The 11,841-nt window shown below is 30.8% G+C and overlaps 1 long non-coding RNA gene across 1 annotated transcript; it reads right to left on the bottom strand.

The window, feature by feature from the left end:
• Window positions 1–2,225: 2,225 nt before the first annotated feature.
• Window positions 2,226–7,441, bottom strand: LOC127725434 (uncharacterized). The gene is made up of 3 exons (XR_007993003.1): window positions 7,065–7,441; window positions 2,875–2,952; window positions 2,226–2,256 (listed from the first exon to the last, which is right to left on the bottom strand). It is a non-coding gene; the product is annotated as an uncharacterized LOC127725434 (long non-coding RNA).
• Window positions 7,442–11,841: the final 4,400 nt, after the last annotated feature.

Raw genomic sequence — 11,841 nt, 5'->3', positions numbered from 1 at the left:
CAATAGTATGTCATCGTTAAAACTCGGAAACTAATTAGATGTTTGCCTGACCTTCGATCGATCTTGACTTATTGCATAAAATGGTCGATTAACTACATCAACGAGACTAATACTCCTGATCGTTATATGCCGATACATGAACTGGTTGGAGGTTGTGTTTCCTCTTGTAGTGATGAGACATTGAGGTTTGTGGAGCCGTTTCCCGTTTTTTGGATGACCATCTTTTATTCATCCTAGTGCAAAGATCTGTAGAAATATAATTGAACAAACAAAGAATATTGCGGATGGAGTTACGGCCCTTGACTAAGGTATCGGGTGTGTAACTACTTAAAGACAAAAATCGTAATTAACTTTGTTTTCTCATCGACAATCACTTCATAGTATTATAGCTGCTTGCTTGTATGTAGTTCTAGTCTTTAAGTGACTAATTGTAGAAAAAAAAACTTTAGAATAGCTGAATTCAGGCAAGTTATGGCAAAATCTAATGAAGAAAGTGAACCCAAAATGGCGTCCTATGCAGAAAAAATTAAAACAGACCCTAAAACAATTGAACCCTCAGACATGGTTAGTGTTAAACCTGTATTTACATTGGAATCAGATGTCTTTGGATCAATATCTGACGGAGAGACTCTGAAAAAATTATACCTGACACACACTGAAATGTACAAAGCTGTCAGCGAAGTTGTACCCGATAGAACAATTATTGGCCTTCAAAGAATCCGAGGCTTATGGAGAATTTACCTTGATGACGAATCTGAAAGAGATATCCTTATATCCAAATGCATCACAGTTCGTGGTAAATCAGTCTGGACTAACTCAAGAAATCCACGTGTGACTGCACATGAAAACATCAACAATGTACGAATAAGAGTAAAAGACGTACCTCTTTCAGCAGACGACGGACAAATTATTAGGGAGTTGGAAAAATATGGTTGCTCAATTTTGAGCAACTTTAGAGAACGATTACGATATAACTACAAACTGACCAACTGCCTAACCGGAGAGAGGATCATCATTTGTGATGGACCGCTAACAGAGCACATCCCAAGATCCATTCTCATTGGCAAATATAGAGCCACCATCCTCTATCGTGATCAGCCTAAAAACAACTTTCAAAATAAAAAATGTTCGAAATGTCTGAAAGAAGGTCACCAAACAAAAGATTGTACCAATGATTGGGTATGCAGATCATTTGGACAAGAAGGACACAAACAAAATGCCTGTACCAAAGATACTTTCTCAGACGTACCCGAACAATCAGATAAAGAAAACAATGAAACAAGTGATGCGGATGATGAAACTTCCGAATCTGAAACTGGCACTGATGCAACACAAATATCCGTCCAAACCAACAATGATGTAACATGTGAAAGTGCATCAGCTACCGGAGTGAGCGGTCATGAAGGCGCATCATTTACTGAACGTGAAGGTGCATCAACTACTGGATGTGAAGATGACAATGGACAGTCGCAATCTATTATCAATCCTGTAGCTGATCCACAAAAACGAAAGAAAATAAAAAAAAAAGAACAGTAATAAAAAGGGTGATCCCAGTCAAGCTCAAATAACCTCATTCATGTCCGGTAATCAGAGCACACAAGAATCAACCAAAAAATCTCAAACTCCATCAAAACAACCTGTTAGTATTACATTTCTGAAGTCCCCAGTAACACCAACTGAGAAGCTTCACGACAAAGAGAGTGATTCTACTGCCAAGAGGTCCAAAACAACTGATACCTAATTATATACATACATGTAGTTAATTTACCTGTGTTTGTATGAGAATCAAAAACACAACAATATGAATATAATGATGTATTAAATTAATATTTTATTATCATTACAGGTATCATTTAACCACAATAAAAAAATTAATAGACCATAAAACTATAAGTCATCATTTAATTCTATATCACTCAATTATCAGTCTATATAATCACAACTAAATATCTCCTCTCTTATTAGTAATTTACAATCCTTTGGTAACTATGTACAATTTCTCACGTCCAGTGGTAAGCAGCGTGTGCACAATCTCAACATCTTTAGATCTTTTTTTTATTATTAAAATTCTTTGTGTCTTTTTTTTTTTCACTTATTGCAAAGCTGCACATGTACATTCACTTCACATATATGTTTTCAAAAAGCTTGTCGGAAACTAACTCTTTCCTATATAATTGTAATAAATCCTTCAATAGTTTTGGTTAAAGCGGATATGGGATTATAATATACACCAAACCTCAAAAGGATAAAGTACACCTACAAAAATCAAAACATAGATCGATTATTATAATTGACACTAAAACATTCATAAGTCATACAATACAAATATTGATCATAAACATACTAGTATTTCACTTAACTTATCAAGTAGCCAACAATACTATGCAACATTGGCTCTGTAAATACCATGTAAATAATAGTCCAGTATGTATTTTTATAGTACATGTAAAAACATTTAACAATTTTGTTTATATAGTGTTTAGTTTAAAGTCATGTTTTTTTTCTATTAATCATCTTTGTATATATTTTTCTATTGATTGTATTTGCATGTATGTATACAAACTTAATGAGTCCAAAATATTTTTTTTGGACACAAAGGGGTCTGTATTTCAAGTCACATTGTTGACCCAATTCACGACCTATATATTGAGGTCAGTAACTGATATGTTGTGTAATGTTTGCACATTAATAATCATGATAATTATGGTTGTATATAGATGTACATATATAAAGAATTTAATACTGATAAAAATGTCATACAAAAAAAACCAACAAAGAAAGGATAAAGAGAAAATCTTAAATTCAAATTCATGTGGATTTACAGGTTCAACTTACTTTCAAACTGAACAAAACTCCTTAATTATACTAGCTCACCTTCTTAATAATAATACAATATGATACATAAAAACTGTATCCATGTCTGCACCGTAAATACCAACGGGTTACAAAAATCTGAAAAAAGAAACAGAATTATTGAATGGGCTAATCAACAAAAATGTAATATAGTATTCCTACAAGAAACTCATTTTACTTACACCTTAGAATCAAAGTTAAAACAAGAATGCAAAGGTGAATTAATTTTAAATAATGGGTTAAGTAATGCAAGAGGGGTGGCTATATGGATAAAAAGCAGATTAAACTACAAGCTTATTGACAAATATAAAGACTCAGAAGGTAGATTCATACTAGTTAATATAGAAATAGATGACAATATATACACCTTAGTGAACCTATATGGACCTAATAATTGTAAAACAAGAAATACTTTTTTTAAATCAGTAAAACAATTAATTGAAGATCATAGTATTGGCCAGTTAATAATTGGGGGTGACTTCAATGACATATTATCTATAAAAGATACAAAGAAAAAATTAGGAAATAAAAAATTTGATAAACCAGTTCATAACCTCAAGACATTGATTAAGAATCTAAAACTAACCGATGTCTGGAGAGGCAAAAACATAAATAAAACCCAATTTACCTGGAGAAGAAAAAACTTATCAGAATCTACAAGAATTGATTATTTTTTAGTAAGTGATGAAGTTAATAAAAATTGCATTTCATGCGATATAAGACCAATAGTACTTCAACACACTGATCATTACGCCGTTTCATTAAAAATCAACATAAATAGAAACTCAAAAGGGCGAGGTTACTGGAACTTAAACAGTAGCATCCTAGATGATAAACAGTATAAAAAAATTATTTCAAAGTTGATTAATACATATAAAACAAAAGCAGAAACATCTCTAAACCTAGATATTTTATGGGATAATTTTAAAGTTGAGGTAAGGGATTATACCATTCAATACTGTAAATTAAAAGCAAATATTAAAAAAGATAATATTGAAATTTTAGAAAACACAGTAAAAACATTATCTGCTGAAATTGATTGTGACAGCAATACACATGAGAGGAAAATTAACCTAAAAGAAACTATAGAAAAACAATTAGCAAGCTTATATAATGAAAAAATTAAAGGAAATCAAATAAGATCACGTGTGAAATGGCTAGAAGAAGGGGAGAAAAACACATCCTTTTTTCTTGGCCTAGAAAAAACAAGGCAAAGTAAAAAAAACTATAACTCAACTGTATGATGAAAATAAACAGGTAACATATGACCAAAACAAAATAATAAATCTAGAAGTTAATTATTATACTAAATTATATACTTCAACAAAACCTGACACAGAAGAGGTAAGAAAGTACTTTGAAACTATTAAAGAATGTAAAAAAATTAATGAAAATGAAAGCAATATATGTGAAGGAAAAATTACTATAAGTGAATGCACAGAGGCTATATTTAAAATGAAACTGAACAAAGCCCCAGGCTTGGACGGACTAAATGTTGAGTTTTATAGAAAGTTCTGGGAACAAATTAAAGATTTGATAGTACCCGTTTTCAATTACTGCTTTAAAAAAGGTGAATTAACCAACTCCCAAAAAATTGGAGCTATATCTCTTTTGTATAAAAAAAAATGATCCACTCTCCCTTGATAACTATAGACCTATCACATTATTAAATTATGATGTTAAATTATTAGCCTATGCCTTAGCGCAAAGATTAAAATCAGTACTTCCAAAAATAATTCACTCTGATCAAAAAGGTTACATAAAAAACAGATACATAGGATTTAATATTAGACAAATCCAAGACATCATTGATTATTCTGAAAAATTTAAAGTAGATGGTGCAATTTTATTTTTAGACTTTACTAAAGCTTTCGACTCACTGGAGTGGTGTTTTATGTTTGAATCTTTAAAAAAATTTGGTTTTAAAAAGGAATTCATTAAATGGGTTGAAACTATGTATACAGATATAAAAGGGTGTATTTTAAATAATGGATGGGTGTCTGCCCCCTTTAATACATTCTGTGGGATTAGACAAGGGTGTCCGTTATCCTCGTTAATTTTCGTTTTATCTGTTGAATTAAAGGAAAATAACAAACTAAAAGGATTTGAAATCAAATTAGATGGAAAATCTTGCTCGCTAAAAATATGTCAGTTGGCAGACGATACTCAATTGTTTTTAAAAACACGCAAAGAAATAAGTATAGCCCTTAACATTATTGAAACTTTTGGAAGCCTTTCTGGACTTAAATTGAATAGAAATAAAACAGAAGGTTTGTGGCTTGGGAAACTTAAACATTCAAAAGATAAATTTGAAAATATAAACTGGAAACAAGACCACATTAAAAGTCTAGGAATATATTTTGGATACAATTATCAAGAATGTCATAAATTAAATACAGAAAAGCAAATAGACAAATGTGAAAAATTAATTCAAGGATGGAACAAACGAAACTTAACATTAATAAGAAAGATAACTGTAGTTAAGTCTTTAATTTTACCAAACCTAACATACATTGCATCAAGTATGATAATAACACAGGAAATAAAGCAAAAGTTCAAGAATTTAATATATAATTTTATATGGAGTGGAAAAAAAGATAAAGTTAAACGTACTATATTATGTAAACCATATCTTGAGGGAGGATTACAAATGATTGATTTAGACTGCTATCTTAAATCATTACAAATCAGATGGGTTTTAAAACTAATCAAAAAGGAAAATGATAACTGGAAAATTATTCCAAGATTTTACCTTGATAAATTTGGGAAAGATTTTCTTTTATTCAGAATGAATTTAACAAATGTTAATTTGCTTAATAAAATAGATTATAAATCTTTACCTGAATTTTATAAACAATTAATTAAAACATGGGTAGAAATAAAAGGAGGCCAAACAATCATACCAAGAAACTTTCTTCAGGTTAGAAAACAACTTATATGGGGAAATCATCTTATCAAAGAAAATGGGAAATGTTTGTTCTTTCAAAACTGGATTAATAGTAATATTTTGTACATCAATAATATATTAGATGAAAACGGATACATCTCATCAGAAACTGTACTAAAAAATTTAAAGAATAAACAAGATTGGATTAGAGAATTTTCATTAGTTAAAAAAGCTATACCAAAGCACTGGCAAAATATTTTAAAACAAGAAAGCTCTTACAAAACTGTTGTCAATATAAAAACATCAGTGAAGTTAAATATACTACTAAAACATGAAATTTCACCAGATATGAGTAACAAAGAAGTATATACTTTCTTGCAAAGTCAATTTACACATGATAAACCGACAGGAGTTTTAATGTGGGAAAGAATTCTTCATAAAAAAATGACTACAAAATTGAAGTCCACATTTAACTTTATTTTTAACTACCTTGAAAACAACAAATTAAAAATGTTTAAATGGAAATTAATACATTATATATTAGCCTGTAATGAATTACTTTATAAATGGAAAATAGTACCAAATGGTTTGTGCTTCTATTGTAAGCAACATGATGATTATAAACACTTCTTTTTTTCCTGTTCATATAATGTTCATTATTGGCATAAAGTTGACCAGCTATTAGCATTTTTAAAAATTGATAAGCATATACTTAGTCTTGAAAGTTTAGTAACTGGCTATAATGGCTATAAAATTGATGATGAAGCTTATTTTGATATGAACTATCTATTAACTATAATTTTCTTTTCCATCTATAAAGCATATTATATGTCTGACAAGAAAGATAAGGTCATTGATATCTTCAAAATCTTCAAAAATGAAATCTGGGACATTATTAACATAAATAAAATCAGAAGCAAAAAAAACAAGAAAATAATACTTAAAACAAGGGAATATTTCGAATTCCTTTAAATGAAATGACAATTATTAGATACAAGTCTTAGCTGTGACCACATTAATACATGACTGCACATGTGTCCAGTCAATTGGTGTGCATTAACTGAAATTCGCAATTTTACTCTTTTATAATTTATTACAGCTACACTGAATTCGAATTGTTATTAAATATGTTTATTCCTGTTCACAATGCAAAATTATAATGAGCAGGAGAGCGAGCAGAATACACAACACAATGCAACGTTACTGCATACATGTATAATTTGAAGACCACGTGTACTTTCGATCAACTTTCGATCTTCGGCTTTATCATAGAAATCAACATTTACTGTTAAAAAATAATGTGTGAAAAAAAAAACATTTTTACCTCATCATCCAAGACTTCTTATATAATTCAGTGTTGTAAACAAAACAAAAAGTTTTAAGTTCAAAATTCTATTGTCGACTGAAGAGTCATGCTATCAGTATCAAAGATCAATACATCATCAATTTCGCGGTTCAGTGAAGCTTTGATAAAAAAAATCATATACAGTATAGGTTAAGAAACGTACCGTATTCCGGTAAAAAAAACAAAAATTATGTAGAATTGTTCTAATGTATTGATCTGTATTAATATAACTTACTTTATAGATATACTTTATTGAATATCTTTCCCTAGATATTCAATAACTAATATAAAGGGATACTTAATTGAAGCTGTAGATTGAGTAAATTGTTAACAGCAAAGGTGCAATAAAATTGATTAATTAAAAAAAAAAACCAAAGAATATTGCTTTATACTCTTATTAATTAACGTCTTCTAAAGGTTGAATCGACGCCTATAACCATCCAGACTAAACATTCATCTGTTGAGTTTATATAGAGCGATAACTATACAAAAATATCAGCCAGCATCCAATAACAAGTAAGCATCTCAGTAACACGAACAAAAAGGTTGATTAAACAGTTTGTTTCGAACGACTATGCGGTGGCAGGTTGCTGCTATAAATATTATAAGTCAGGCTATATGTGCTGTTTTAAATCAGGTCGATGTTAGTACGCGTATACAGTGGTATTTTAACAGAATACTAGACGATAATTAAATCACAACTATTATGATAATAATAACATCTTTGATGGATCATTCCATAAAACAGACAACTAACAGTTGTTTGTATTACATCTATAATAATTACTATTTAGGCAGTGTGAATGCATACATGAAAAGATTAAAACGTTGAACATGCAATAAACTGAAACCGCTGGAGTGATATTTGCAGATCGGTTTTAAGCGTTGATATGAAACGAAATTTAACGTGTATAACTCTATGTAATAGTGCGTAAAGAAACTTTCAATAGCGAAACTATTATGTATGATGAGCGCCGATCGCTTCCACCGGGTAGTTAAAGTATGATAAGATGTAACGTAAGCGAAATACGGGTTAGCAATACATTGATATCAATTTGATATTAAACACTTATACTCTAATAAATATCACTCGATTCTTGCAGGGGGTTATATATGAAGACGGAGATGTGGTATGAGTGCCAATGAGACAACTCTCCATCTAAGTCACAATGTGTAAAAAGTAAGCAATTATAGGTCAAAGTGCGGCATTCAACATGGAGCCGTGGGTAACACCAAGCTATAAAGGGCATCAAAATGACGATTGTAAAACAATTCAAACAGGAAAACCAACGGTCTTATCTATATAAAAAAAACGAGAAACACTCAGGAACCACATCAGGAAATGACAACCACTGAATATCAGGCTCCTGACTTAAGACAGATGCATACAAATGAAGCGGTTTAAACAGGCGCCAACCTTCATCCTAACTTGAAACTGTAGCGTAACATTACAACATAAAAAACACACTATGAAATAATTACATTTAAACCCCTGACTTTCCCTGACTACTGTGAATTCTATCTTTTTAATCACGAACATATTTTTTTCAATCACCAAATAATATTCCGTCTGTTTCTTTCAAACGTCGAAATGTATGAATTCTGTTTTATTGGAATCAAAAGCATAAGGCTACTGGTTACAAAAGTAAAACCCAGACCTCGGTGAATATTTAATCGGATTAAAAAAACAGCCTTTTGACGATTTGTATTTTTCACTCAGTGCTATATTTGGTTTATATGTTAATCAGGTATATTAAAGTTAGTGGAATTAAACATCTTACTCAGTGCTGTATTTGGTTTATATGTTCATCAGGTATATTAAAGACAGTGGAATTTTTGGTCGATTATGATGTAAAAATCTGTACAATTATTCATGGTCTACAACAAGAAAGATAATGTACAGGGGCAGACGTTGGTTCCTGTAACGGCAAAAAAATGCCCTTCACCATAACATCAATTTTGTTATTAATTTCATACGATGATTAATTATGTTCATTTTCGAGCAAAATGTTATAAGGGATTTCATGATGTTTCCTTCAATAGGCAATTATGGATATGGAGTAGTATTTCCAATAATACAACCAGATTTCAGATGATTTAATATAATGTAATAAAAGATCACAATACGGCCATACCGTACAGTAAAGCATAAAAAGCAAACAAAAGGAAAATGTGAAACAATTCAAACGAGACAACTAATGGCATTTATTTTAATACTTCAATATATGACAAGACGTGCACCAACGACAACCCCTTGGACAAGAATATAAAGAATATGGTGGGGTTAAACATGTTTATGAGCGCTCAACACTATCCGAACTTGAGACAGCTGTGATACGGCAAAACATAAAAACAAAGTGTAAAAATGAGTATACAAATCGCTTAACTCAATAGATTTGTACAAAGCACATATTAAGCAACTATCATAAAAACAATAGACACAAAATGACCGATATAAAGAGTACTCGCTCATTCTGCAAGCTAGTTAAAAGCCAATTACAACTAATATATAAAAGAGGGATGAAAGATACCAGAGGGACAGTCAAACTCATCAATCGAAAACAAACTGACAACGCCATGGCCAAAAATAAAAAGACAAACAGACAAATATTAGTACAGATGACACAACATAGAAAACTAAAGACTTAGCAACACGAACCCCACCAAAAACTGGGGGTGATCTCAGGTGCTCCGGAAGGGTAATATATAAATCATGTTCAAACTTACTAAAGTATCAAGCAGTAGACATCTAACAGATTTCGTGTAAGGAAGTCATAAACAGTCTCAGAAACGCATGACCGTGTGCAATGCCAAAATATAAGTAAGTTGAATTGTTTTCAGTACTAGAATATATGTCGAACGAGACGATTTTAATTTTGAAATTATCAATTTCCCTCACCTTAGTAGCAATATACTAACTTCACCTGCTTATGGGAAATATATATTTCCCAACGCTTTGGGTATTCCAGAGCGTGCAGCTGCCAATCAGACTTTGAAAAACGTCACCAATTGTACCAAAAGATTTGACATTTTTACCTTTTATATTAGTTTGTTTTGTTCACACATAGTTGTCAATATAACAGAATTTTATGCGACTGTCATACACGTGAGAGGTTAAGCTAGCTACAAAACCAGGTTCAATCCACCATCATCTACACAATCTACATAAGAAAATGCCTGCACCAAGTCAAAAATATGACAGTTGCTCTCCATTCGTTTGATGTGTTTGAGCTTTTGATTTTTCCATTTGCTTAGAGACTTTCCGTTTTGAAATTTCCTCTGAGTTCGGTATTTTTGTTATTTTACTTTTGACAAAATGTAGGATCATGATTACTCATAATGGTTTATAACTAATAAGTTATGTTTTATTTTTTTTCAAATTGCAAATCAATGTACAGTACAGGTAGAGTCTTATTACTTTAGCAATTTAACCCTGAATGGATTTTCCCACGGTCGTACAGTAAGGTCACCTGTGTTTACTGTTACATGATATTTCCCGCCGTATGAAAATCTCGTGCAGTGGACAAAATTGATGTCAGCTATTTTTAGCATTCAATATTGTGAGTGAAGTCAAGTTCAAGTTCAAGTTCAACCACACTCTGTTGATCACTGATATGTGTATCATGAAATTGTCTTCCAGCGGCAAATTAATTTATTCTTAGATCGCTGTCCAAAATACAAGACACAAGTTTACATGCATTTTGCGAGAATAAATATTGTGCAACAAAGAGTCAATACATCATCATTTAATTATTCAAATGGGAGTAATTGCATTTCTTCCGACGACAAAAACATATTAAATTGCAAAACAAGAATACAATTACATCTCAGAAACAAGAAATCAGACCATCCATATGATATTTACTTAACTAGTATTTTATGCATATTAAACAAACACAAAAATATCAAAATAAACCGAATGCCCGAGAAGAATAATTTATTACTGACACCGACCCTGCCGACAGGGCTTATCTTTTTTTGTTATAGTGTTGAAATCACAAGCTTGAACACGTTTAACACAAAATACACAATCAATAAACAGAAAAGACGAATAAGTTTCGTTTTACAACTGAATCTAGTTTTAACACATGTGTTATGGTAATCGTAGTTTTGTCTTGATTCGTTATCTTCTTCTTGTGTTATTATTTGCGTTCTATTTTAGTTACATTATATCACCAACTTTCGGACAAATACAATATTCGTTTACACCGGCAGAAAAAAAAAGAAAATTCACAATTAAAGAATCATCAAACTATACAAGTATTGATCACTGTAATTTAATTTCGGAACTGACCCAACACAACTGAATATTAAATAGTGGTTAAATATAGAAATATTTTGCATGTGACCGTCAAACTAAAACGTATGCAATTTGCACTTCATTCTGCTAATCAATGGAAGTACGTGGACAATAAATAAATAAAACAAAAAGAACCTTCCAGAAATAAAAAGAAAATATGTTTAAAAACTGTATGTCAACAAATACGAAAAAGATACAAAACGAAAAAAAACAAGTAACATAAAAAACTTTTTTTAAGAACCAAGAATATATTTAGCAGTTGAAATGTAAAAAGTCATAATTAAAGAATTAGACTATTTTTATTACTACTTCATCTGCAAAAATATTTTAATTCAAATACGATGTAGAACTAATCAATAAAGTGAGAGGTTTAAATCACAGGTAACCTGATTCTGAAATCAGTGAAGCATAATTGTCTAGTAGCACGGATTAAAATTAAAGGACAATTATATTAAA

Source organism: Mytilus californianus, unplaced genomic scaffold (assembly GCF_021869535.1).
Source record: "Mytilus californianus isolate M0D057914Y unplaced genomic scaffold, xbMytCali1.0.p SCAF_15, whole genome shotgun sequence".
NCBI classification, from domain to species: Eukaryota; Metazoa; Mollusca; class Bivalvia; order Mytilida; family Mytilidae; genus Mytilus; species Mytilus californianus.
Note: the sequence above shows the minus strand (reverse complement) of the source record. Positions and strands in the feature narration are given on the sequence as shown.